General features: G+C 37.5%; 1 protein-coding gene and 1 non-coding gene across 4 annotated transcripts in view; one reads left to right on the top strand and one right to left on the bottom strand.

Annotated features, from left to right (window-relative positions):
• Window positions 1-25,413, bottom strand: part of YES1 (YES proto-oncogene 1, Src family tyrosine kinase) — a 65,253-nt gene that overhangs the window by 30,387 nt on the left and 9,453 nt on the right. The window lies entirely within an intron of this gene.
• Window positions 22,993-23,096, top strand: LOC140636108 (U6 spliceosomal RNA). Its single transcript, XR_012033429.1, has one exon. It is a non-coding gene; the product is annotated as a U6 spliceosomal RNA (small nuclear RNA).

Here is a 25,413-nt window from a genome sequence, read left to right as displayed (position 1 = left end):
GAGTCCTCTCGCTGCTCTGTAATTCAGACTATGCCTGTAGGCAGGAAGTTGGAGTGATTAGGTGATCATACAACTCACTTGTTTGTTTCCCTCATTTCAGGGATCACAGTCCTGCACTGCTGTTGTCTTAACATCTGAAAAGAGTGGTTTTATATATTTCATCCAGATTTTCAGTTTTTAGGTTTTTTTTTGGGGGGGGGGAGCTGGGACGGTAAATCCATCATGGCCACTTAAAATGTTCTTAAAAATTAATCCCTAGAAAAAACATTTCATTCTCTGGTTTTAATGTCATTAAAGTGCAAAGGGTATTAATTTCCAAATAAATTTGTACTTCAGTTTATATAACAGATTCTTTAATAATGATCACTTTCAAACAAATGAACATTTTAAGTGTTTTACTATAATTGCTTAAAGTACTCTGTGGGATTTTCCTTTTAATTTCAAGAAAAGAAAATAATTTTTAAAGTATCATTTCCATATGTGCCCACACAGTAAGTCTAAAATTTATACTTAGGGGGCAGCCCCGGTGGCACAGCGGTTTAGCGCCACCTGCAGCCCAGGGTGTGATCCTGGAGACCCTGGATCAAGTGCCACGACAGGCTCTCTGATGCCTGCTTATTCCTCTGCCTGTGTCTCTGCCTCTCTCTCTCTCTGTCTCTATGAATAAATAAAATCTTTAAAAAATAAAAATAAAATAAAATTTATACTTAATGCTCGGAAAGCTGTTCTGAACTCAAGAAGGGGTTTTAATCTAAAAATAAAAATGGTAATGGGCAGAAGGTAAAAATCTCATAAGTCAGAAACTACAGAACAATGTGATCATACAGATTAATCCCCAAAGGCTGGTGTTTCAGTTTGAATGCGTATCTTGGCAGTACGTTATCATTGCTTTATTGCTAGGAGCTTATTACTTCCTGGATTCAGCATCTCTATTTCAGTGCTCCTGATGCTTTAACCAGCTCTTTTGCTCTACTGGGATAGCTGTTCCCTACCTCATAACTTCTACTTACTTATAATTTTGATTCATTTGTGGTCTATCCAGGTTCCCGCAATTTCCCACAGCCACTGCTTGATTTGTCCAAGTTTGCAACGATATGAAGGCGAATAAAAGCAAAAGCCCTAACTTGCTGACCAATTATGGTTTAGCCATCAGGTGCTTACTCCATGGTTCTCCTTTAATGACTGTGAGTCTAGAAGGTACCATCATGACTATTCTGTTTAGCATAAATTCTTGCTTTTAGCTATACCAGATGCACATTTTAGCAAAATGTAGAGTGAAAACCTTTCAAACTGAAATAAATTTTTGTGCTAAAATCAGGTTAATACAAATTGACTCCAACCACACAGGTTTGATTGCACAGGTCTACTTATACACAGGTTTTTTACAGTACTATAAATATTTTCTCTTCCTTATGATATTAACATTTTCTCTTTATTGTAAAAATACAGTGTTTAATACATGTAGCATACAAAACATGTGTTAACTATTTATGTTATTGTTAAGGCTCCTGGTTAACTGTAGACTATCAGTCGTTAAGTTTTAGGGGATTCAAAAGTTATACATGAATTTGTGTGGGGGCTCAGCACTCCAAACCCCTAAATTGTTCAAGAGTCAAATGTATATGCAAAGTTTTACCTTGATTCCTCAACACACCTGAACTACTTTCTCATTTTCCCTGGATAATGGGCAAGAAAAAGTGTGGAACTAAAAATATCAACAGTTTTGCTGGAGAGGCAAGTTTTCAGGAGCAGAGAAGTAAAATGGCCCCTTACTATTTCTCATATGACTGTCCACCACTTAGCTGTGTGAGCTTTGGCAAGCTACTCAACCTTTCTGTGTCTCAGTTTCCTCAACTATAAAATGAGGATAATAAAAGTAAGCCTCCTGGAATTGTTGAGGAGTTATCTGTAATGCACCTAAAACAGTACCTGGCATATATAACTCATTAATGTTTGCTATCATGGTGATGATTTTGATAATGACGGCTCCCCTCTCCAGAATATAAGAATGGGAAAATTGAAAGAAAGTATTAAGTATAACACATACAAATGTACACCCCAATGAATTAGCAGAAACGGAATACCAATGTAACTCATCACTCAGATCAGGAAACATACTGACAGCAACCATTGTACTGGACATATACCTTGCAGTAGATAGATTACTGGGTCACAGGGTATATACTGCTGGACAGTTTTCCAGGGTGGCTGTACCAGCTTATACTCCCAACAGCAGAGTGTGAGAGTTACCATTTTCACATCTTCACAAGTACTTAGCATTTTCAATCTGTCTGGTGGATGTATGGTGGTCTCTTGTGATTTTAACTTTACATTCACAATTACTAATGATATGAGTGCCTTTGCATGTTTACTGGCCATTCTCCTTTGTGAGAGGTCTGTTCAAGACTTGTTCACTTTTCTATAGGGTTTCCTTTTTCTTATAATCTATAGGCATTCTTTGTATTTTCTAAATATTAGAGGAGTGGAATTTTTATCACCTTCACTCCTCTATTCCCTTAGAATAAAGCTAAGAACATAATAAGCATCAATAAATATTTTTTCAATAAATGCTTATTTTGTCTGTCTTCAGATCACCTCCATTTCTACAATTCTGCTTCACATTTTGGCAATTTATGGTGATTCTCAGCCTCTAATTCTACCAAAAGCGTTTCTAACATATTGACTACCTAATAATCTTAAAAGTAAAGATTTATAAAGACTTTTATAAATATTTATAGAGGTATTCCAGATTAATTTCCCCAATTTACTTTCCTAACCTGCTTTCCCCAACACTGTTCAAATTCCAAAATACAGACTTAGGGCTAGGGAAGACAAAAAAGCCAATTAGAAGTTAACTACAAAAATCAAAGACTGTGTTTTAGGCGGAAATAGCAGGATGTTCAAAAGCCCACAGACAAGAGAGAACAAAGTGGATTTTGAAACCATAGAGTTCAGTGCTGAAGTACAATGTAAAAGAAGAAGAAGAAGAAGAAAGAAGAGGCCAGAATAAATAGCAACAGGGAACAGAGCATATGTCACAAGGGTTTTTTCTTTTTTTAAAAAGACTTTATTGGGATCCCTGGGTGGCACAGTGGTTTAGCGCCTGCCTTTGGCCCAGAGCATGATCCTGGAATCCTGGGATCGAATCCCACATCAGGCTACCTGCACGGAGCCTGCTTCTCTCTCTGCTTGTGTCTCTGCCTCTCTCTATCTCTCATGAATAAATAAAATAAAATCTTTAAAAAAGACTTTATTTATTGAAAGTGCCCGTGAATGCAGGAGGGGTAGAGGGAGAGAGAGGAAGAGAACCTCAAATAGACTCCATACTGACTGTGTAGCTTGACAAGGAGCTTTCTCTCACGACTCCAAGAATAACCAGAGCCAAAATCAAGAGTTAAGCGCTTAACCAACTGAGCTACCAAGGAGTCTCGCAAGTATCTTATATTTCCTTCTAATTAACTCAAACTACTTTAGATATATGAACATTAATTTCATTTTTGTTGAAAGAATAAATTACTGAATTGAAATGTGGCCCTGAATAATTCTATCCAACAACCCAACAAGTTGTTTCCCTCCAAAGGGCCAACCATAGCAAAAATTCTATAAATACTTGCAGGTTTTCCAACCATTTCCTAACATCAATTCCAAAGGTCAGAAAAAAATGTTTTTCAACTTTATACATATGCACGTGGTCATATAGCAGAACTGCCTATATTGAACCTGCTTTGTTACAGTGTGACTGGTAGAGCTGGAGCAAATTTGATATATTTTTTAATGCATCTGGCTCAATCATTAGCAGGTAACACACTGTGCAGTGTGTTGAGGTATTTCATTTTAAAAATATTTTATATATGGGACACCTGGGTGCTCAGCGGTTGAGTGTCTGCCTTTGACTCGGAGTGTGATCCCAGAGTCCCCGGATCAAGTCCCACATTGGGCTCCTTGCAGGGAGCCTGCTTCTCCTCCCTCTGCCTATGTCTCTGCCTCTCTAGGTCTCTCAAGAATAAATAAATAAATAAAATCTTTTAAAAAAATTTTATACTTTGACGATGCTTTGTTTCCAAAGTACTTTATTACTTAATTTGATCCCACAATAATCCTAGTATGTTACCAGCAAAAGAATAAGGATAATCTCTACATCATATAAGGAACCTGAGGCCTGGGGAAATTGACTTACTCTAGGAGTTGAGGCTAAGTCTTCTGAGTTACCTTCTCTCCACTACCCATATAGAGCCTCTAGGAAAGCTTTGTGTGTTCTTTGATTAAATTACTAAACATTAGCCTTTAGAAAATGTTACAAACATGATACACTATTGGCAGTCAGCTTCACTGCCCCACCTACAATACAAGTCTAACTGAAAACAGTACCCCACCCCTCTGCACCATGACCATGTTGCCTTATTAACAGTGATTAATATTTCTCAGATAACTTAACATACCTTTGAACTGTTAAAAAAAAAAACACATCTACATTGTATCTGTAAACTACCTCTAGCAAGCTAAGCAATTATTATATGCTGTATCCAGGGGAAGAGGGAGCCCTAGTTTGTCATTTTGCCCAAATAGCTCCAGTTTACAACTAAGTTTTAAATCTGTAAGAAATCCCAAAGAAATAAATTTATAGAATTAATCATAAGATTTGAAATGATCAGTTCTTCACAGTTCATAATGCTCTATAGACCATAAACATAAAGGAGGATTTTTCTTCGACTTTCATTTTTAAATCTCTTCCCTTTAGCATAAAGCACAAAGGGCAAGCAGGACTAGGAAAGAATAGAAAACATAGATGGAAAGGAGGAAACAGCAGACTACTAAAGGGCGTGCACTTTGTCTTATAAAAGCAAACAAAGAACTTAATTTTCCAAGAGTCAAAGGAGAACAGAACAGAAAATGTGAGCAATGGAAAACTGAGCTTGCAGGGCACACTGATAGCAATTTTCTACTTTTTTTTTTTTTTTTTCATTTTAGATATACCAACAATTCACCTCAAAGAAAAAGTAAGTCCAATCGTTCTAAATTCCTTGTGATTCCTTATGGTTTCTTTAATGAAATCTGGCATCAGATCAGCCATAAGACCTAATGTAAGATACATGTAAAGAATATCTAAAATGTATATTAGGAATTGTAATAAAAAAATCACTTACGAATTAATGTAAAGTCCCAAGATTTTTAAAAACCTATTATATTAAACATGGAATAGATCTGAGTTATGAAGCCTCCAGGTAAAAGTTAGCTACTTCTGGCCACTTTAGGCAATCATTAAAAACAGTTTGTTCGTAGAACACTTGTAAATACTTATCAGGCATCATTCCCTCTACAAATTCAGTCAACTTTTGAAAAAAGCCGATTTTATACCTATCTTAAAAATTTTATCCTCTGATTTTCACACTTTATCTACTACGTCTTTACCAAGACTTTATACCTGCTATTAGAGTAAATAATTAGATACTATTTTCAAGTCGTTAAGTCAATTAAATGCTCCTCAGGCACTGTTTGGATTATTCTTTAGTTGAGAATTTTAAAACTTAACATATCATGCAACTATTTAATAATGTATATACCCCTCCCGTTTTATCTCCTTAAGACTAAAGAGCAAGAGAAACTGGATACACACTCATTTTTAGAAAGGTTATAAAATTGACCTGAAAGTCTTTAATTTTCCTCAAAATTGCATATTTACTTTATTCCCATCATGCTTTTGCTGTAATAATACCTTGAGTTTCAATGTATGCTTTGGCTAATAGACTTAAAACTTAAAAGTTTAATTGGTATATAAATGGAATATACAACTGTACACATGAAATTAACACAGAAAATTTGGGGAGAAGGAGCTTTCAGCAATAGAAGTAAAAAGCAAGGAGTAGTCAGATGTGCTTCAAAAACCAAAGTAAGTTACATCAATCAAGTGAAGGGGAGCATAGCTGGACATGAGCTGGGAAATAAGGCAAGAAAGTAATCAGTTTAATCTGTTATAGTTCTCAGAGACTAGGAATCTTTCTGATCTTTGATACCTTTTTGGTCTTGTATTCTGTTCAACCACTAGCCTTTTCTCAGGAATTAGCAGAAGGTATGACCTTGCCTCTCATACTCAAGCTACTATTTCTAGTAATAGGAGCAAAAAAGTTTTTTTTTTTTTAAGTTTTAACTGATATCCAAGAATGTAATTTGTTCATATTATATTATCTAAAACCACTTTTTTTCCAGTTATAAAAAACTTTATTTTGAAATTTTAGATGTACAGAAGTTATAAACACATTTTGAGTATATGTGCTGCCAAAGCAAGCACAACAAATGTTTCTTTTTTTTAAAGATTTTATTCATTCATTCATTCATTCAGGAGAGAGAGAGAGAGGCAGAGACACAGGCAGAGGGAGAAGCAGGGTCCATGCAGGGAGCCCGATGTGGGACTCGATCCTGGAACCCCAGGATCATGCACTGAGCCAAAGGCAGACGCTTAACCGCTGAGCCACCCAGGCGTCCCATGTTCCTTTAAAATATTGTACTTTTTAGCTTATTTTCCTACCTAATACCCTTTTCACAAGCAAAATGATATATATATATTTTAAGATTGTAATTATTTATTCATGAGACACACACACACAGGCAGAGGGAGAAGCAGGCTCCATGCAGGGAGCCCGATGTGGAACTCGATCCGGAATGCCAGGATCATGCCCCAAGCCAAAGGCAGATGCTCAACCTGCTGAGCCACCCAGGCATCCCAAGATGATATATTATTATATGTAGTTTATTTTGCTAGAATTTGATACAAATTAAATATCTGCTTCAAAATTTTAATTGCCAAATGTTAAAAGGTTTTTTAATTTTTTTAACTCTAAGAAAATTCTATCCTGTCATCAATAAATAAAAAAGTATGGTTTTGGTGTACACTAGGTATTTAAATGTTTGTTGTTCAATTTTAGCCTGTTTCAGTCAAAATCAATGCCAATATAACTGTCTGGATATCTACTAGGTAAATGGCTATGTTAAATACCAATTTTTCCTTTAAATAGGCTTCTTTCTGGGCACCTGGTTAAGTGTCTGCCTTTGGCTCAGGTCATGATCCCAGGGTCTTGAGATCGAGTCCCACATTGGGCTCCCTGCTCAGTGGGAAGCCTGCTTCACCTCTCCCTTTGCCCCTCCCCTCTGCTGTTGCTCTTTCTCTCACTCTCCATCCCAAATAAACAGTATCTTTAAAAAATAAATTAAAAAAAATAGGCCTCTTTTTTCCTCTACAGTCTACAGAATAGTAGTAATTGTAAAGTAGAAGGGCAAAGGCAAGCAATGACTTTCTAGCAATTTGTTGCAAGAGAACATGGTTTTACTTTTTTAAATTAACAGAAGTAGTTTCAGATCTTCTAAAATATCAAAACTTATTATATATATACCTACAGGCATTCTCTCCCAGAAACATAGTGAAGATGAAAAATTAGTTCTAGTTTTGCCAAAATACCCACTCACTATGAGTATCTTTTAACTGGCTTTTAGCTGGGCAGCCACTGTTAACACCTTCCAAGAATCTCAAATTTACTGTCTCCAAAATGGGATCTGTCATCTTTCCCATCAACACCCACTCTTCTTTCTCTATTACCCATGTTTCAATGAATGGTAAGTAGACACTACCTTAGACTCCTGAGAGTCATTCTTAACTCATACTCCATATATCTAATCAGTCACCAGGAGCTGACCACACTACCCTGTAATCTCCAAAATTCTTCTACTTCTCCAATTAAATTACTACTTCACTTCGCTACTAATCATTTGTATTAATGCAAAAGCTTCCTTAACTGACCTCCATACCTCTTGTGTTACAGTCTTTCCATCTTTATTTTATTTTATTTTATTTTTTTATTTATCCATGAGAGACAAGACAGATGCAAAGAGAGAGGCAGAGACACAGGCAGAGGGAGAAGCAGGCTTTATGCAGGGAGCCCGAAGTGGGACTCGATCCAGGGTCTCCAGGATCACACCCTGGGCTGAAGGCAATGCTAAACTGCTGAGCCACCCAGGATGCCCTCTTTCCGTCTTTTCTGGTTGTAGTGTGAAGATGTGTCTTCTATAAAGAAAATCTGATTAGGAATGTGAAAATGAATAAAGGAAACCTCATTTCAAATGGAGTTGGGAGGCCAGAAGGGGGAGTTCTCATGCCCTACAGCTTTTCCCCCATTGTGGGCCCCAATAGGAAAAGACATACCTCTCACTTCCAACAGGAAGCCTACTTCTCCAACAGGAGGAAAGAAGAATTTCTCCTTGGCCAGCAACAAGCTCAGCCAATAAGAAAATACCACAACTCAGCCAATGAGAAATCTCACCATTCTGAAGTCTCAATTTTCCCTAAAGGACTTTTGTTCAACTTCCAACTTTCTCCTTTTCTCTACAAAGTAATACTCTTCTCTTTTGATCTCGACTTGCCCATGGTGTCTCAAATTGCAATGCTCTGCTATACCCGAATAAATCCATTTTCCTGGTCAAAATAACTGACAGTTATAAAGGTTAACAGGAGCCTTCAATGGCCCTAATTCCCTCTTGCTCCTAAAACACCTTAACATGAAATAGAAGGCTCTGCATGATTTTTTTTAACCTCTTCTAATATCTCTTTCCATTCATCTCCTGCATTCTATGTTTCTCATTAAACACACCATGTTCTTTTCATACATACTTGGCAAAACCTACTTTTTCAAAAAAAAAAACAAAAACAAAAAACAAAAACAAAAAACCTACCTTTTCTTATGCTTGACTTAAGACTACCCAACCTTCAGGTGTTAGCTTAAAGATTCAAGGAATCTTTCCTGAATTCTCAAGTACTCTTACAGCATATTTTATTCCCTCCCCCAACCATTTACTACCCTGAATTGTCATTGCTTGTTTGTCTCTATCTTCCTCTGAACTGTAAACTCTGGGACAGCAAATTTTTGGTCTCTATTGTAGCTTGGCCTACTATCTACCCCACAGCTAACATCCAGTATTTTTAGAGTGAATGAGTTAAGAACTAGCTTTGGAGTAAGACCTAAATTTCAATCCTGGTTCTGTCATTTATTAGCTACTGTGCTCCTTTATCAAATTACTTAAATTGCTCTGAAACCCAAAGCTCCTTTTTTTTTTCAGGATTAATAATATGTATCTTGCAAGGTTGTGACAATTAACTGACATTATATGGAGAGTAGCTAACACATACTCGAACAAAGCCACGTATCTGCATTGGTTAAGACTCTTCTAGCTACAAGGACAGAATTTTTTTTTTTTTTTTTTAGGATTTTATTTATTCATGAGAGACACACAAAGAGGCAGAGACATAGGCAGAGGGAGAAGCCAGCTCCCTGCAGGGAGCCTGATGTGGGACTCAATTCCAGGACTCCAGGATCACAACCTGAGCCAAAGGCAGCCCTCAACCGCTGAGCCACCCAGGTGCCCCACAAGGACAGAATTTGACTAATGGTAGCTGCAGCAAAAAGGAAAATTTTTACAAAGCATACAGGAATTTCTCACTGAATTCAGTCATAGGGAAAGACTAGAACCAAGAACTTAAATAACAGAAAGCATATTTATTTGTATTTCCTGGTCCTTCTGTCTGTCCCACTTCCAGACCTGTCTTCCCCATCTCCTCCTCCCCTTTCTACTTACTGATCTCTCTCCTCCTTCCCCTTTGTCTGTTTGTCTCAGTCTCTCTCCACCTTTCACCTCTGCTACCCTGTTCATCTGCGTCCTTTTTCTCTCCAATGGCAAAATGGCTTTTTCGACTCTTTACATGGCTGCCAATAGTTCCAGAGTTACAGATCTTCATTTTAGAGTGATTCTAAGTATGAACTCCATAAATTCCTACAGGACTTCTAGCCCGGACCCCTCCAGCCAGTGGCATCACCATCGAAACATGGCAGATGGGGAAGATCTTAGAAAATAAGGGAGTCTAGGCAATTAAAACACTAGGGTCTTACTACTTCACCCATTAAGTAAATGCTACTAATGTTTCACAAGAATTATTTTACTTAAGTGAATTAGCCATGGTAAGACTATATTAGTAATTCGTCAAGTTTTAAGTTAAACTTCTCTGATTTTTATATGAATGGAAAATGTGACATCAACACACATGTAAAAAGGATTATCCTCTTTAACTCCCTGAACTTGTGATCTGAACAGCTAATGATGCAAGACAGACTACAAATATATACTTTTTTATATACATGTATTAAAAAAAGACTTAAGGACATTCTAAGAAAGTTTCAAATTATACAGCACACCTTTAGCTAGAAACCCAAAGAGAGCTGGGAAAATATCTCAAAAACATCTTTTAAAATTTGAATTAGCACACTCTAAATGCCTTCCTCATATCTTGTTCCAAATTGAACAGAAAACTTTATATAAAGCAGAAAAACCAGGGCAGCCCTGGTGGCTCAGCAGTTTAGCACCGCCTTCAGCCCAGGGTTTGATCCTGGGGACTGGGGATCAAGTCCCACGTCAGGCTCCCTGCATGGAGCCTGCTTCTCCCTCTGCCTGTGTCTCTGCCTCTCTGCCTCTCTCTCTCTCTCTCTCTCTCTGTGTGTGTGTCTCATGAGTAAATAAATAAAATATTTTTAAAAAATAAAATAAAGTAGAAAAAACATCTGGGAAAAAATCATCATATAACCTTTTACAGATCTCTCTATATAATAAGTATAAATCCAATGTTATAATAAAACTAAATCTGAGAGCTCAACTTAGTTGAATTGGAAAAAACAGCATAAAACCGTAAGAAGTGAGTTAATTTATCTACTTCTCTGCCTCTATACAAATTTATCTAAGTTTCTACACATACCACTTACTGGTTAATTTTTCACCTGATATTAATATTTGTAATATACAATTAAAAAGTTTTTTAGTGGCATCCCTGGGAGGTTCAGCGGTTTAGCGCCTGCCTCCGGCCCGTGATCCTGCAGTCCCGGGGTCAAGTCCCACACTGGGCTCCCTACATGGAGTCTGCTTCTCCCTCTGCCTGTGTCTCTGCCTCTCTCTCTCTCTCTCTCTCTCTCTCGCTCTCTCTCACTTGCTCTCTGTGTCTGTCATGAACAAATAAAACCTTTTAAAAAAAGTTTTTTAGCTGTTTCCTTTAATAATAAACAAATTTCATTAAAGAAAGCAGGGGATCCCTGGGTGGTGCAGCGGTTTGGCGCCTGCCTTTGGCCCAGGGCGCGATCCTGGAGACCTGGGATCGAGTCCCACATCGGGCTCCCGGTGCATGGAGCCTGCTTCTCCCTCTGCCTATGTCTCTGCCTCTGCCTCTCTCTCTCTCTATCATAAATAAATAAAATTTAAAAAAAATTTAAAAGGAAGAGACCTCAGTAGGATGGGGTAAATAAAATTTCTGCCTCCAAGTCTGTAAGCTTCTTATAAATAAATAAATAAATAAATAAATAAATAAGACAAAATTTAGATAACAGATACAAAGTAAAAAGGTGTTGGATTGGGACGCCTGGGTGGCTCAGCAGTTGAGCGTCTGCCTTTGGCTCAGGACGTGATCCTGGAGTCCCGGATCAAGTCCCACATTGGGCTTCCTACATGGAGCCTGCTTCTCCCTCTATGTCTCTGTCTCTCACGAAAAAAAAAAGGTGTTGGATGTTGGATGCACTAATTCAGACAGCAACTACTGAACATACGTGCATTACTCCTGTTTTATAAATGAGGAAATTAAAACCTGAGATTAAGTAACTTGGTTCTATGTCACAAAGCTAGTAATAGAGACAGAGCCAGAGGTAGAATGAACTCAGATTTTGTCTGGTTTTTGTTTTTTTTTTTTTGGTCTGTTTTCTGCTTCAACTTCAGCCAAAACAAATTACCTATTTCTATTGCTACCATAACAAACTGTCACAAACTTGGTAGATTTAGGGATGCCTGGGTAGCTCAGTGGTTGTCTGCCTTGGGCTCAGGTCATAATCCCGGGGTCCTGGGTTCAAGTTCCACATCAGTCCCTGTAGAGAGCCTGCTTCTCCCTCTGCCTGTGTCTCTGCCTCTATTTCTCATGAATAAATAAAATCTTAAAAAAAAAAAAAAAAAAAAAAAAGAAAAACACTTGGGGAGCCCGGGTGGCTCAGTGGTTTAGTGCCACCTTCAGCCCAGGGCATGATCTTGGAGACTTAGAATCGAGTCCTAGGTCGGGCTCCCTGCATGGAGCCTGCTTCTCCCTCTGCCTGTGATCTGCCTCTCTCTGTCTCTCTGTCTCTCTGTCTCTCATGAATAAATAAAATCTTAAAAAAAAAAAAAAAAACCTTAGTAGATTTAAACAACACAAATTTATTATCTTACCATTCAGAAGCCTGAAGCCTGACCTTGGTATCACTAGGCTAAAATCAAGGTGTCAGCAGGGTGGCATTCTTTCCTAGAGAATCTGTAAGAATTAGTTTTCTTGCCTTTTCCAACTTCTGAGAGCTGCCTGCATTCCTTGGCTCATGGAATAGTCTTTTCATCTTCAAAGCCAGCAATGCTGCATGGCTAAGCTTCTGTTTCTTTGACTCTTCTGCTTTCCTCTTCCACTCTTAAAAACCCTTGTTACTAAACTGGACCCACCTAGATTATACAGGCTAATTCTCCGTACTTTAAAATCAGTTACTTAGCCACCTTAATTCCATCAGCAACTGTAATTTCCCTTAGCTATGTAACCTAATACATTCACAGGTCCTGTGAATTAGATGTGGATTTTTTTGGGAAGCCATAATTCTGCCTATCACAGTGCCTATATTTGTAATAAATAGGCGACCAAAATTATAATGATATGGTTTAGACAGTGAGCATGTTTTGGCTCAAAATGTATCATATGTTAGTTAATTAGGTACTAAGGAACATAATTTTTCTAAATTAGGAGAATGGTTTAATTTATTTAGCTCTCAAATTAAAACAAAGTGGTTGAGTCAACTGAATGAACTCACTCATCTAACTAGGTCTTAGAGGGAAATAAGCCAATAAGAGATACCATCTTCCTCTTCCCTTATCAAGCCTCTGAAGCACTAGCCTTGGGGGGGCAGAAAGAAAAGAGTAAAGCTGGCCTTGTTCTAAGTGTCTGGAAGGAGACAAAGCATTGTAAAAGGCCTGAATTCTGGTAATAGGTCTGTGGTTGGCATAAACCTGTTTGGAAGGCACTGGACCCAACTGTTCTTCAAACACACCCTAATGAGAATTTGACAGGAAACTGGTCTCAGGAGCAGTTACCAAAATTATCAGGGATTTAAAGATGGGAGACTCTGGGTGAGTACATGGGTGACTTCCTTCTTTGTTACACCACCAAACATGGAGGGATTTTCTTTTTTTCCTTCCCTGGAGAAAGGTGCTGAATTGCTACGAATACTTAATTTGAGTGAATAATTTGTGAGTTAGCCTACTCTATTAAGATTTATCAGTAAACCCCCAAATCAACGCTCATGTCGTTTTTTGTGGTCATTTGCACATATGCGCAGAGCTGTGAAAATTTAAGTTGACAGATCCACATGTCCCCAGCTCATGTCAAATGAGGCTCTCATACCATAAACAGGTGTCCTTTCAGCAGTCTATCTAGTGTCACTTTGTGTTTTATTGGTGATGTTACTGTTTAAAATGGCTCCCAGGTGTCAATTCCCAAGTGCTGTCTAGGGTACCGTAAACCAAGAAGGCTATGGTGTGCCTCACAGAAAATACATTATATAAGCTTCACTTGGACATCAGTTATAGTGCTGTGAGTTCAATATTAATGAATCAACAGTATACATTAAATATCACATATGGAACAGAAGCACAAATGGGACAAGATAAATTGATCAGTTGACAAAAATGTTGTAACCAGAGGCTCACTGGAACCTAACCTTGAAACTCCTCTACGAGCAAGGAGTCAGTATTCACTAATTCAGTGTTCACAGTGACTTTCTAAAACATAACTATTGCAAAAAATGACATGACTGTATATAAACACTTCAATAGGGAAGATTTCTAGGCGTCAAAAGTTGATGCTTTTCTAAAGTTGTGATACAGAGGCACCTGGGTAGCTCAGTGGTTGAGTATCTGCCTTTGGCTCAGGGCGTGATCCCAGGGTCTGGTCCCGCTTCTCCCTCTGCCTGTGTCTCTGCCTCTCTCTGTGTGTCTCTCATGAATAAATAAAATCTTTTTTTTTTTTAAGTTTTTATTTATTTATTCATGAGACACACACATAGAGAGAGAGAGAGGCAGAGACACAGGCAGAGGGAGAAGCAGGCTCCATGCAGGGATCCCAGGACTCCAGGATCATGCCCTGGGCTGAAGGCAGGTGCTAAACCACTGAGGCACCCAGGGATCCCAAATAAATAAAATCTTAAAAAAAAAAAAAAATAAAGTTGTGATATGTACGGTCAAATTTCCCTCTAAAAAAAATTTCACTCCAATAACAAATATTTAAAAGAAAAATCTAAGATGCTGTACTTTTAAAAGTATATCTTATTTGTTCTATTTTTAGTTTTTTAAAGATTTTATTTATTAGAGAGCAAGCGAGAGCACAGGCAAAGTGAGGGGCAGAGGGAGAAGCAGACTCCCCACTGAAAAGGAAGCCCATTGTGGGGTTTACCCAGGGTACCTATTCTATTGTTAAATTATATCTTTAAATGACTTGAAACCCCCAACAATATTCATACCACTTTTGCATTTTTAAGTGAATTAAAATTCATTCAAATGAATTGTTCTATTGCTTTGCCTCAAGTAGGAAAAGTACTGAATTTGCTAACCATGTATTTCATTACCAAATACTAAAATAAAAAGCAATGTGAGCAAATTGAGAACAAGTACGAGGGGATCCCTGGGTGGCGCAGCGGTTTGGCGCCTGCCTTTGGCCCAGGGCGCAATCCTGGAGACCTGGGATCGAGTCCCACATCGGGCTCCTGGTGCATGGAGCCTGCTTCTCCCTCTGCCTGTGTCTCTGCCTCTCTCTCTCTCTCTCTCTCTATCATAAATAAATAAAAATTAAAAAAAAAAAAGAACAAGTACGACATTCATATTTTATATGTATATTTAATAATGTACGTATTCACTACATTTCAAAGCGTTTTGATGAATAAACAGGTAAAGGACGGAAGTAAACAGAAGGTAGTATACCAAGTAGTCTAATTAAGCATGTAGGGTAGAATAAACTAATGAACTGACTTATAATCTAGTAAAAAAAAAAAATATTTTTCTTAGATGACAATAGCTACAAAACAGATGACTTTTACTGAGCAATTTCTACGCTATAGCCACTGTACTTAATACTTAAAATGGCTTATCCCATTTAAGTCTCAAAATATCCTAAAAATAATTACTGTTACTCTTCATATTTACAGATGCAGAACCTGATACACGGAGTTACTTGTCCAAGGTCACATAGCAAATGAGGCAGAAAGACTCCAGAACTCCAGTAGTTTTTTACTAGTGTCAAAAAGAACACGTTAAAAGCTTCAAGTTGTACAAATGTGTCCCTACAATAATCTCAGGTACTTATTTAACAAACGGATTCCTGGCTCTCAGTCTTGGTTTACTGAATTTGAATTTCTAGAGGTAGAATATAGGAGTCTACATTTCAACAGACATCCCAGGTGATGAGTAGCAACAGTGAAATTTGAAAGCCACCACTTTTAAGTCTGTGACTGATCCCCTTAGTCCTATGCTAGACGCACATATATTCCTGTGCTAGAAACACACCATAACCAAAAAGAATCTTGCCAAAAAAAAATAAAAAAAGAATCTTGCCTTTGCCATCTTCTTTGTGTCTTTGTTCATATTACTAGTTCCTCTGCAATGTACATTTTATTTATCCTTCAAAACATACTCAAATCCCACCTCTGCCATGCTTTCCCTGAATGTTTCTCTTTTCTTGAAATGCCATTGAACTTTAAGCCTCCAATACAAAATTCCTTACAGGTCTGTAGTAGCATATTTAGCTAATAAAAAGAGTAGAATTTCTTTTTTATCTCCTAAAAAGTTCAATTAATTAACACGGTGCCTTGCCGGAAGCAGATGTAATTTTTTTCTTTTGAAGTTCGTTGAAATGAATTACAAATCTTTTCCTAATCAATGTTTACAACTTAACCCAAAAGATAAATATTAGCCAAAAGATTAATGTTTGAATCTGGCTCCTTTAACTGAAGGAGTATAGATAAAAATACTGTACTTAGGATTTAAAAAATTAATTCAACCCACAGTAAATTAACATATCAGATTAATTTAATAATTACCTGCATCCCCTTTAAGCTCTAAGACTTGACAATGCTATGACTTCAAAAACTGCTCTAACCTCAAATGTCAGTATAAAATGGGTGACAAGAAAACAGCAGCTACATTAGAAAGGCAAAATGCACAGTGACCATTTCCAGATACCTCTGACATCATCTTATCAATTCAAGGTGGCAAAAGCAATTGATAATATTAGTTTTTGCACTGCTTATTACTTAGCAACAGCTATTATTTCCATGTAGAAATATTATAGATTAAAAAAAGAAATATTATAGATACTTGAATGAATTAAATTTTATGGGGAAAAAAATAATTTGATACATATCAAATTTTTAAATAATTGAGCTCCATGGACTGTATCTGTATCATAAAAACAAATATATCTGCTTGACATATGTTCTGAAGAACTTCATTCCATCTATAATTTGAATCTCCAAAGAATATGAAGTTGCCTACTTTTACTTTCTGAAGTAAAAAATTACTGTGGAAATAGTGTGAAGTAAAAAATTACTGTGGAAATTGTGTGAATGTTCTAGTCTGATAAAGCTGTTGCATTAAAAGATCAAGTTCTCAATTAAAGAAAACCTGATGTTTTCATTCCTTCTACCTTCATATTGTATGATAAGCCTTTTACCCTGAGCTAAGAATGATCACTTATTCTCAATTTTGAGTTCCTTAGCATAACTTTAAGAATTAAAGCCAAAATCTTGGTACAATATTTCTGAACTATTCCTTACCTCTGTACTATTGGATCCTGATAGCATTTTTTAAAGACATGTAAAACTATGTGAATATAAAACATTTTCTAAAGTCTTATTAAAAAAACATGTTTGGGACGCCTGGGTGGCTCAGCAGTTGAGCATCTGCCTTTGGCTCAGGTTGTGATCCCGGGGTCTGGGGATCCAGTCCTGCATCCGGCTCTCTGCAAAGTGCCTGCTTCTCCCTCTGTCTATGTCTGTGTCTCTGCCTCTCTCTTGTGTCTCTCTCATGAATAAACAAAATCTTAACAAAAATAAATAAAAATAAAAAATAAAACATGTTTGATTTTCAAAGTTTCTCAGAAGAGTGGAAGTTTCCAACTAAGAATTTTTTTTACTCTCCAATAACTACTTTATGCTATTACCAGAATCTTAACATATTAGCAGTATTTGCTTGCTCAGAGCAAGTATGTAAAAAAGTTTGCTTAACTTAATAATTATATCAACATTTGTCATATAATTATGGCCCACATTTTATAGTATTTCTGGTTTGGAGAATAGATACTTAAATCTATTTAAATCATCCATATATACATGAATACATTACTTCTGACTGGAACAATTTTTTGATGTTTTTATCATTTATTGCGTATTGACAACAGAATACATGCTATAAAACTTAAGGAAATGATAACACAAGAATGTTCTGTTTGGGGCACCTGACTAGTTCAGTTGATAGAGCATGCAATTCTTGGTCTTAGGGTCATGAGTTCCAGCTCCACATTAGGTGTAAACATTAAAAAAAAAAAAAGTCCCCAAGTTTTCCTAAATGAGTATAAAAGTTTTTTCATGATCCAACACTTGTGTCAAAGAAGAAACAGGGGATCCCTGGGTGGCGCAGCGGTTTGGCGCCTGCCTTTGGCCCAGGGCGTGATCCTGGAGACCCAGGATCGAATCCCACGTCGGGGTCCTGGTGCATGGAGCCTGCTTCTCCCTCTGCCTATGTCTCTGCCCCTCTCTCTCTCTCTCTATTATAAAAAAAGAAGAAGAAGAAGAAGAAGAAGAAGAAGAAGAAGAAGAAGAAACAGACTAAGTTATAAAATAAAAAGAATAACAACTTTCTACCTCATAAGTGAGCTGCAGTAAAGGCTATATTCAGAGCAAAATTCATAGCCTTACACATTTGCTACCAAAAAGGAATTAAAAAACAAAAGCCAGAAAAAAAAACCCAAAAAGGAGTATTTGTAAATCATAATGAAATTTCCTGTTGTTTCTAATTCATTAACTTTTCTTTTTTCTGTTCTTTCACTATTATAATAAAAAATTCAAATACATATGGTTTACAAATAAAAATCAGTGAAATACATTGCTAGATTTAATCTTATCAAAAAACAAAACAAAAAACATAGTATTAGGTCTAAGAAGAGTGCTAAAGCCTTTGAGGATTTGAAGACTACAAAAGGGAACTTTGTATAACACCCTGCTAATAAAATTTTAACTAGATGAAAAGGATGACTATCTAGACATATAGAAATTAATAAAATTAGCTCAAAGACAGAGAACCTAAAGAAATCAACAAGTATGAAAATACTTCAAACCTTTTCCAAAAAACATTAAAACAGTATTTCATGGGTAAATTAAATTTTCTGACACATGAATAAATTAATCCTATGCTCTTTAATCTCTTCCAAAGCATTCAAGAAAAAGCTTCCGTATCTTTTTGCTGATAGCCAAATACTGATAGAGCCAAAAAATTGGGGGAACAAGGGCAAGATCTAGTGAAGAGGTTCTCAGTGAGGTAGATCTCTCTCTTCCTATGCTCAGGAATCCTTTCTTGCATAGCTAGCAAATATAAGTACTACTTAGTCACTAGCTAATTAGTCTTCCCGAGAAGTAACTGCACTGAAAATCCCTTGTATTCTATAACCACCAAGGACCAGCAGCAGCATTCTCTCCTCTCCCACCATATTTGATCACTGATGTTTTTGGTCAACAATGTTTTGTTTTTCAGATTTAGAGTCTAGGACAGCCCTGAAAATGCAGCGCAAATAATAAAATAATGTAGCTTTTCTACTCTCTCATCTTAAAACATATCTAACTGGTCCTTCAATTTTTCTAACCTTTTGATATAAAGGTTTAACCTAACAGATAAGTAGAGGCCATTTGTCTTTTAGTGAATGCAATTTTCTTGGTTGTAGTACTGTTTCAACAGATATTCTGGGTTATCAAAATACCTGCTTCCCAACCACTCATAACCCAGAAAAATAGGTGCCAGAAGAATGCTAGAGCCAAGGAGCTGACATAGAACTCCTAAAAACCCTTGGCATTTCCTAAGTGGTAAAAGGAACACCTTTTGATCCTCATAATAAGTCTCTTTCAACCACATCTGAGTTTATGTTAATATGGTGATTTCTGGAAAGCCCCTAAGGGTAGGGGGCTGGTCACCAGAGGACCAACCATGCATGATTAGGTGGTTAGGACTTTCAGCCCACCGTACACTCTCATTTCATGGAAGGGAAAAGAAGCTGGAGGTTAAGCTAATAACCAACAGTCAGTAATTTAACCAGCTATTTCTATGTAAAGAAGAGTCCATAAAAATCCTAACTGAAAGGGCTCAAAGACCTTCCAGGTTGGTGAACATGGGGAGGTGCTAGAAGGGTGGCTTTCCTGGAAATTCATGCCCTTTCCCACATGCTTTGCCTTATGCATCTCCTCCACCTGGTGGTTCCTGAGTTGTATTCTTTTGTAATAAACCATTAATCTCGTAAATCAACTGTTTTCCAGAGATCTGTTAGCCATTCTAGCAAATTATCAAACCTGAGGAGGGAGTTGCCGGAACTCCCAATTCATAACCTTGTTGGATAGAAGCTGTGGGCAATCTGAGAATCCATTATTTGCAACTGGCACTTGAGATTGAGGGTAAGGGAGCAGTCTTGAAAAACTGAGCTTTTAATCTGTGGGATCTAATGCTAACTCCAGGTAAATAGTGTCAGAATTGAACTAAAGAACACCCAGCTGGTGTTGGTTAAATTAGCTGGTATGGGAAAAAACCCATATGTCTGTTAACCAGAGTATTCTGTGGGTACTGTACAGGGGAAACAGAGTTCTCCTTCAGCTTGTTTTTTTTCCCCCTTTCACTACTATACTGGACAGTGCTCATAACCACTGTTGTATGCTTCTCTACTAAAAAAATATGTAGTTTATTCTCAGAATCTAAGAATAGGTTTTTTTTTTAAGATTTTATTTATTTATTCATGAGAGACACAGAGAGAGAGAGAGAGGCAGAGACACAGGCAGAGAGAGAAGCAGGCTCCACGCACAGAGCCTGAAGTGGGACTCGATCGTGGGACCCCAAGATCACGCCCTAGGCTGAAGGCAGGCACCAAACCACTGAGCCACCCAAGGATCCCCATAAGGACAGTTTTGTATTAGGATGTCTATTCATAATTCATAGTATTAAAAAATAAGAAAAGTTATCTATTTCAAAATAAATTAAAAAATTAAGTCAGTATCCACTCCTACTTAGTAAGATAAAACATAACATGACACTGAAATAGAAAAATCCTAGAATGGGTAGCTCAGTCAGTTAAGCATCTGCCTTCAGCTCGGGTCACGATCCCTGAAGCTCCTTGCTTCTGCCCCTCCCCCTGCTCCTTCTTTCTCTCTCTCTCTCTCTCTCTCTCTCTCTTCTCAATGAATAAATAAAATCTTTAAAATATATATATATAAGAATCCTTCTATTATATATCTAGAGCTAAAGCTCAAAAAACTCTGGCATCATGGCTTAATGGCAAACCCTAGAAACAGTCTTACTAAATTTATAATAATACTTTGACCTGTTCTGAAAGTACTAAACAATGCAATTAGATAACATACCAAATAAGATGGATATTAGAAATGAGTTGGGTCAGAATAATTATTTATGCATAATGATGATTTATATGGAAAAAAAACTAGAAAAATTAAATGAAGTACCATCAAAAACATATTTTTTTTTTTTTTAAGATTTTATTTGACAGAGAGAGCACAAGCAAGGGGAGTAGTAAGCAGAGAAAAGGGAGAAGCAGGCCCCTTGCAGGGCAGGGAGCCGGATGTGGAGCTTGATCCCAGGATCATGATCTAAGCCGAAGGCAGATGCTTAACCAACTAAGCTATCCAGGTGCCCCATAAACAAGAGATTTATATAAACCAATTACAAAATACTTACAGCAATTACAAAATTTCTATACAAAATTCTATATACAATTACAAAATATATATATATAAATAGCTTTTATATACTAAAAACAGCCAATTATAAAAATACACTTTAAAAACAAACCATTCAAAACCACAGATACCTGCTAAAAGGAATCAATGCTTCTTGAGTAAACAGTTAGAGCAAGGTAAGTACAAGATGAGCCTGAGACATCTCACACCAAAAAAATAAAGTAGTACTCAGAAAATGATGGGAATATATCAAAAGTACATGCAGCCATCTTGAAGATCTTGCTGACCAAAAACAATAAATTTGAGCATCAAAATGAATAAGCACAGGGGTGCCTGGGTGGCTCAGTTGGATAATCAACCTTAAGTTGGTTAAGGTTGATTTCGGCTTAGGTCATCATCTCGGGGTCCTGGGATTGAGTCCCATGGGCTCCCCCACTCAGTGGGGAGTCTGCTTCTCTCTCTCCCTCTGCCCCTCCCCTCTCTCACATGTGGTCTCTCTTTTTCAAATAAAATCTCTTTAAAAAAATGAATAAGGACAGGGACGCCTCGGTGGCTCAGTAGCTGAGCATCTGCAGGTGTGATCCCGAGGTCCGAGATCGAGTCCCACATCAGGCTCCCTGCCTGGAGCCTACTTCTCCCTCTGCCTGTATCTCTGCTTCTTTGTGTCCCTCATGAATAAGCTTAATCTTAAAAAAAAAAAGTTTTGTTTTCTTTTTTAAGATTTTATTTATTTATTCATGAGGGACACAAAGAGAGAGAGAGAGGCAGAGACACTGGCAGAGGGAGAAGCAGGCTCCAGGCAGGAAGCCTGATGTGGGACTCGATCCTGGGACTTCAGAATCACACCCTGGGCCGAAGGTAGGCACTAAACTGCTGAGCCACCCAGGGATCCCCAAAACAAAACTATTTTTGGGAGAACACAATTCAACCTACAACTGTATATTGGATAATTATAAAATAGCTTTGTTAAAATCTCTAAATTTAATCATTGTATTGCAGTTAAGAAAACATCCCTGCATTTAGGAAATAAAGGCTAAAGGGTATTACTTAAGGGTAATAATAAAACGTGATATTCACAACTGTTTTTCAAGTGGAGGGGGTGGGAATGCCTAGCTTGTACAGGAGTAAATGTAACTTCTTGGGTGCCTGGGGTTGCTTAGTTAAGCTATGGACTCTTCACCTCAACTCTTTTTTTTTAAAGATTTCATTTATTTATTCATAGAGACACACGTGGGGGGGGGGAGGGGGCAGGGAGGCGGAGACGCAGAGGGAGAAGCAGGCCCCATGCAGAGAGCCCAACGTGGGACTCGACCCGGGTCTCCAGGATCACACCCCAGGCTGCAGGTGGCACTAAACTACTGCGCCACGGGGGCTGCCCTTCACCTCAACTCTTGATCTCAGGCTTGTGAGTTCAAGCACCACATTGAACTCCATGCTGAATGAGGAGCTTACTTAAAAAAAAAAAAAAAAAGTAACTTCTCACAGCTTTATATCTTCATCTGTAAAAATACAGATATTAAGAACACTAACTCAGGGCACCTGGATGGCTCAGTCAGTATGCACCTGACTTGATTTTGACTCAGGTCGTGATCTCAGGATCCTGAGTTTGAGTCTCATGACTGGTTCCATACTCAGCAGGGAGTCTGCTCAAGATTTTCTCTCTCTGGGACGCCTGGATGGCTCAGCGGTTGAGCATCTGCCTTTGGCTCAGGGCCTGATCCCACAGTCCCAGGATGAAGTCCCACGTCGGGCTCCCTGCATGAAGCCTGCTTCTCCCTCTGCCTATGTCTCTGCCTGCCTCTCTCTCTGTCTCTCATGAATAGATAAAATCTTTAAAAAATTTTTTTCTCTCTCCCTCTGCACATGTGTGCATGCTCTCTTTCTCTCAAATAAATAAATGTCTCTAAAAAAAAGAAACTCAGTGCTCACTTTGGGAGCATATATACTAAAACTGGAAAGATGCAAAGAATAGCACAGCCTGTGGACAATGATGAAACACAAATTTGTGCAGGATTATGTATTTTTTAAAATCCTTTCATTAAATAAAATTACTAAATGTCAGAATACTTAAGTCAGATTTTCAAAAGAAAAATACTTAACTCAGAGTTTTGTCAGAAGTGAATTACTTAAAATATCCAGTATTTATCACTGTGACTGGCATGCAGGCAATACTCAATGAACATTAACTGCTCTTCTTGATGCTGTTTTCATGGTCCTCATCATTCATGTATGTGGTATTGGCACAAGAATAAACAATATTTGGGAAAGAATGAAAGCCCAGAAACAGACCTGAAAGTAAACAAACCTCATTTAAGGTATTGTTTAATGTGTTTTTTGTTTTTGTTTTTTTTTTTTTTTGAAACATCTACCTGTCTCTGTGATTTCTCTATTATGGAGGCCTCAGAATATCAGAAATGTCTTTCAGGACACTCACACAGAATTCTTCTGGACCTAGAAGCTAGATGCCCCTTAGCCATTATCTACTTTCTTATTCTCTTTTCTAATTTTTTTTAAAGATTTTATTTACTTATTCATGAGAGACACAGAGAGAGGGGCAGAAACACAGGCAGAGGCAGAAGTAGGCTTCATGCAGGAAGCTTGATGTGGGACTTGATCCTGAGACTCCAAGATCACGCCCTGAGCCAAAGGCAGATGCTCAACCACTGAGCTACCCAGGTGTTCCTAGCTTTTCTACTTTAAAGGGCATCCTCTTGTTACAGAAGTCAGGAGATAAAAAGAAGACATGCTAGGCATTTCCTGTTATCTATTATGTCACCTTCCCTAAGTTGTGCATCTGTGGCTTCCTTCTAGCTTTGAATTTATCTCTAAGAATCATCTACATTGTCATTTTTTTTCTTCTACGTATCAATCATTCTAAAAATCCTATTCATCTTCTGACAATATCCTAAGAGGTTCTTGACCTTCTTCTCTATTTGACCTTTATCATGAGTTCCTCCTTCTGACTTAAGTTCTGGTTATTTAAAAAAAAAAAAAAAAAAAAAAAATCCCAGCAGGAGAAGCTAAGGGGGTGAGGAGTAATGAGGTGAGATGGGGGTAGGGCTTTAGCTCCATCATAACCTGCCACTATTCCTACCAAATTCTTCGATATTGCTAATTACTATCATTTCTCAATCACTAAAAGGACTGACTACATAAATGCAGATACAATCCACAATTCTTTTCTGACCCGCTCCCACATAGAGTGCTTCTCAAGCTCTTCATATAAAAAGTTTGGGGCATTTTTAGACTTTTCATCCTTTTAGGTGGTATACCGTGTGTCAGAATCTGAAATCACAGACTCTTACTGGTTTTCATACATTTCCTAAAGCCCAGGGCATACATCTTCTTGAAGTCCAGAACTACTTTTCCTGTTACTTTTAATATAAACCCAGGACAAAATGGTCTCTACTCCAAGAGTTCTTTCTATAATTTTCATATAACTTTTTTCTACTGGCCATAATTAAGTTCAAAACAGCAAATACTTTTATAGCTTCTTTTACCACCTAAAACATGAAATTTTATTTTTACATGATCTGCTTGCAAAAAAGCAAACTTCCAGAAGGTGCTGGGATATTTGACATTTTCCATCATAATTAGTTTGCTTCTGTACTAACATGTTAAATAAGAAGATACCATCTCAGGGGGCACCTAGCTGGCTGGCTCAGTCAGTAAATCATGCAACTCTTGATCTTGGAGTCATGAGGGTGTTCACCACAGCGCTTACTTTAAAAACAAAAAAAGGTATCATCTTCATCCACAACTTTCAAATATTCTACCCGTTTCTACAACCAAATAGCATATTTCCATATAGATGTCTAACTTTTTTAACTGATAGGTTACTTTCTCTCCCCTTCTGTGGCAAAAACAACTACTCTTCCACGGAGAATTCATTTTTCCCTTCGAAGGTTGTCACTGGAAGGTAGCCCTGCCAAAAGACTATTTTTCTTAGCTCTACCTGCAACCAGATATATGCATGTAACTCACTCACCTCAACATAATCCAAACATTGTCTCTTTGTTAATCTGGCCTGAACATCTTATTATTAAAAGATAAAGAATGCTTTGGAATTAGTATAACAATTTTTCATGACAAAGCCAAATCTACAAAAAGAAAGCATTTACTACAGTTTAGTGTAATAATACATCTTTTTCAGTTCATATAATATCTGACCTTGATGCCATTATGAAATATGTATCACAAAGCTACTTCAACTAAAAAGAAAACTGTAAGTGGTTGAAAATTCTCAGCCCCAACAAAAATGTACAGTTTAAGGAAGAAGGAAAAAGAAATCCTCCTTTCCATCATTCTCTTTATCCCTAAGGAAGTTGTCTTATAGGGAACA

The sequence above is a fragment of the Canis lupus genome, chromosome 6 (genome assembly GCF_048164855.1).
Source record: "Canis lupus baileyi chromosome 6, mCanLup2.hap1, whole genome shotgun sequence".
NCBI classification, from domain to species: domain Eukaryota; kingdom Metazoa; phylum Chordata; class Mammalia; order Carnivora; family Canidae; genus Canis; species Canis lupus.
The sequence above is the reverse complement of the archived record's forward strand: the minus strand, read 5'-3'. Positions and strand labels throughout refer to the sequence as shown.